Source organism: Scylla paramamosain, chromosome 5, assembly GCF_035594125.1.
Source record: "Scylla paramamosain isolate STU-SP2022 chromosome 5, ASM3559412v1, whole genome shotgun sequence".
Lineage (NCBI taxonomy): Eukaryota > Metazoa > Arthropoda > Malacostraca > Decapoda > Portunidae > Scylla > Scylla paramamosain.
The window spans coordinates 34,787,216-34,791,486 of NC_087155.1; the positions used below are offsets into that span (position 1 = coordinate 34,787,216).

A 4,271-nucleotide genomic window follows, 5' to 3' on the forward strand; every position below is an offset into this window, starting at 1 on the left:
TCCGTTGCGTATCCTTTCCGATCCCTCTGTATGTATGTGGTGGTGGTGGTGATGTTGTTGTTCCTATGTGTGTGTGTGTGTGTGTGTGTGTGTGTGTGTGTGTGTGTGTGTGTGTGTGTGTGTGTGTGTGTGTGTCCCTTGGCGCGTTAGTGAGCCAGTGTTTGCCTTCCCACATCCTTCACTCACTTAACACGTCCCGCCTCGTCCTCTCCTCCCTCAAGCACAACTGACACGCGCTCAAGCACGCACGCACCCACTGAGCCAGACGACTCCGACACTCTCCCACTACACATCCACAATATAGAGTCAAATTCCACAGATCACCATTAGTTTTGGAAAATGTGACCGCCTATCAAGATGCAGCCTTTAAATCTGACAACCTAACTCATAATTTCTTTAAGTTGTATATTCTGTTTGTTTTCTCATTTCTTTGTCTGTCTTGTCATCTATATGAATGTGTTACTTAGCCTGGCTGTTTTCATTTCAAATAAGATTAGTAAAGGTGAACTAAGATACCCACGCATGACGCCGAGCTAAAATTAATCTCATTTAATAAGAATAGTACAACATGAGAAAATAAGGGAAACTGCAGATTCCTGTAAAAGCGTGAAAAAAGTCGACCTCGCCAGGATTCGAACCTGGAATCTTCTGATCCGTAGTCAGACGCGTTATCCGTTGCGCCACGAGGCCCATGTGAACTTACTTCTAATGAGAAGTATAATTATAATAATAATAATAATAATAAATCAATAATATATATATATATATATATATATATATATATATATATATATATATATATATATATATATATATATATATATATATATATATATATATATATATATATATATATATATATATATATATATATATATATATATATATATATATATATATATATATATATATATATATATATATATAAGGAGACATAAAAGGAATCTAAAAAAATCAGATAATCCAATAAAGCCCTGACATACTGAGAAGTAAGCTTTATTAATCCTTTCTTTGCTCTAGATTTTTCTATCATCAACTTTTTGGACATTCTTTGTACTACAGTTTCATAAATAGTTATATTGCCTAGAAAAGGTTAAATTTACTCCGTATTCTTCCTCCTTTTTTGTTTTCTGTGGTTTTGTATGTCCTGTTAAATAATTTTCCAATTTTTCCTGTGTTGTGAATGTCAATGAAAAATTACTATGACAATGAAAGCAAGAATAGAAATAAATAAATGAAAAAAAAAATAAACACGACTTTTCAATTCACGGTAATGCACTAACATGGAACAAATAACTCGGGCACAAACAAAAAAAGGTGGAGAAAGAAAACATCAGGAATCAATGGAAGGAATGTGGCGTGGGAGACGACGCAGTGTTGTTTACCTTCAGGGAGCTGCATAATTCAGGTGCCGCCCACGATGCTTTCTCTTCAGACGTCCACAACAGAATCTCTAATCATAGTAATCCAGTAGTCTATTTTTACCTAATTCTCTCTTAATTCCTGAGTCTTTTAAGTCCTTCCATAGCACAAAATGCTTTAATCTATTCATTACCTGCTTTTAACGTGCAAAAGAGCCTGACAAGACATACATCTTTGAAAAGGAGAAAAATGGATAAAACGTTATATTCCCCCAAAAAAAGTGAGCAGAAAAAGGACTTTAATCGGGTTGGTCAACTTAATTAAGAGCGCCTGTTAATACGGTTCCTTTGATTTTATGACTATCTACATTTCGTCTAGTGGGACTTTTCAGTGTCTCGTGCTGCTTCAGATGAGTGAATGAGAGAGGCATGTTAGCCCTGACTGTGTACTGCTATAAACAACAATGCTGTTATACGTGCAAACAAAAACTATTACCATAGATACTAATAAGTCTGAAATTATTGCCGAGAGAACAGGAAACAAGGATGGCATGATAACTTACTATAATAAGTACATCAAATAAAAAATCAAGGAGCAAAATACAAATAAAAAAAAAGATAGAATTAGTTGAGATTTAAATCTAATGAAAAAAAATTAAAACTCGAGGGACATACACAAGAATGATAGAAAAAAATAAATAAATAAAGAGGATCACGTGGACTAAAAATAACATAGACACCAAAATTAAGACCCCCGAAATAAAACTTGCAAAGAAAACGTAAGGTGGCTTTTCATGAAAACCCAAATGCAGGCAGCGGACATCTTCCCTCTTCCTCCTGTCTCTCTATGGACCAGATGACCAGCACAGCCCAGTCCAGCCCAGCAGTGGTCGCGGGATTGCCTTGTAACGGCTCCCACTTGTGGCTGTAAATTCCTGTTGGGTCTTGCTGGGTCTTGCAGACATGATATACTTTGCTTCCAACTATTTCAAATTCTAGTAATATTGTCTTCTACTGTTTCTTCTGGAGGTAATGCGTTGAACAGTAGTATATTTGTCATTTCACTGTTCCTGGTTAGTCTATATTTTGCATACATTTCTGAATTTACCTGAATTTGCCGTATTTCTGCATCTTAAGAACGTAAGAACATAATAATATAATGAAAGCTACAAGAAACCGTCAGATCTACACGTGAAGGTCCCTGCACGAAACTTACCTACCTGTATGGACCTTTCATTCTTTTAAAGCTCCTTATTCATTACAGCCTAATACAAAATACTTCACGGTTTCCACTCCCAAACTACAACATGAGCACTTCGTTTTCTTTCTGTTGTTCCTCTTAATATTAACTTTGATCCTCATGTTGTATCTTCCCAGGTTTTCCCTTTTACTTTTATTTTATTTTATTTTTTTTTTAATAATATGCATATCTGTAGCGTCCACATCACTTCCTGCCGCCGTCAGCACTAAGTGAGGGAAAATTGCACCATACTGCACGCCGGCAACACCCGCCAGCTTCCCCCTCGCCGCCCCACCGCATTATCTACCTTAAGTGCGCAACGCCTGCACACCAAACCACATGCAACGACGCTCCCTCCTTCCCTCTCTCTCTCTCTCTCTCTCTCTCTCTCTCTCTCTCTCTCTCTCTCTCTCTCTCTCTCTCTCTCTCTCTCTCTCTCTCTCTCTCTCTCTCTCTCTCTCTCTATCTCTCTCGCTCGCTCTCTCTCTCTCCAGATACAAAGATATTATAAAAACAGCCACTTAAAGAGAAAAGAATACATGATTATCACTCTGACATGCCGCTTCAGGCGAGGGTGATGGAGCAGTGGTCAGGCTGGTGCAGGCTGGGAGAAGGTGGGAGGAAAGGAGGAGAATGAGAAAGGAAAGGAAGGAAGCTGGTGAGGAGGGAAGGGAGGGTAAATAAATGGCGGCAGATCAGTTAGTAGCGCCTCACTGTGCTTGGAAAATATCGCCCCATAATGTAACTGAACCGAGAAATCTTGTCATGACTCCCCGAACCAAACCAACCCATGCCTTCTTCTTTCCCTTCTCTTACCCCCGTGTCACCCTCTCCTCCTTCTTCCTTCCCTCCCTTCTCTTTGCCCTATGTCATCACCAACCTCCTCCTCCTTCTTTCTTCCCTTCTCCTAATCCCGTGTCATCATCCTCTTTTTCTCCTTCCTTCTCTTCTTTTACCTCCTTGACATCACCCTCCGTCTCCTTTCTTTTCCTCCCTTATCCCCTTAACATCACTCTCCCTCCTCCCTTCCCTTCTCCTACTCTCGTGACATCACCCTCCTCCTCTTTTCCATCCTTCCTTACGTCCTCTAACTCTACGTGACACCACCCATCTCCTCTTCCTTCCCTCCCTTCCCTTACCACCGTGACACAACCCCCCTCCTTCTACTCCTCCTCCTGCTGACCCCATGCCCCCCTCACCCTTCACCACCAACCATGACCCATTTCCAGGTGATTTACGATTCCTGCGGCTCAAAAACGATAGTCATGTGCGTCGGGTCACCTGCGGCCGCTGTGGAGACGACGCAGCGCTCGTGACCGATAAACCAGATGATGCGTTGGCGGTGAGGCGGCGGGGCGGTGCAGCCAAGGGACTCTAAAGGGAGCTCCTCTGGAAGGTTTGAAGCAGAAGGCCAGAAGGGCGTGCGGAGGAAGTGAGATTCAGAATTTATGTATGTGAGAGAGAGAGAGAGAGAGAGAGAGAGAGAGAGAGAGAGAGAGAGAGAGAGAGAGAGAGAGAGAGAGAGAGAGAGAGAGAGAGAGAGAGACTCTGCAGAACATGAAAGGAGGAATATACAATTAGAAAGAAACAATAACAAACGGAAGGCATAAAAATAAGAGGAACGTGGTTTCATGGAACGAGAGAGAGAGAGAGAGAGAGAGAGAGAGAGA

General features: G+C 40.9%; 1 non-coding gene across 1 annotated transcript; it reads right to left on the minus strand.

Annotated features, from left to right (window-relative positions):
• Positions 1-617: 617 nt before the first annotated feature.
• Trnar-acg (transfer RNA arginine (anticodon ACG)) lies at positions 618-690 on the minus strand. The gene has a single exon. It is a non-coding gene; the product is annotated as a tRNA-Arg (tRNA).
• Between the last annotated feature and the right edge of the window lie 3,581 nt (positions 691-4,271).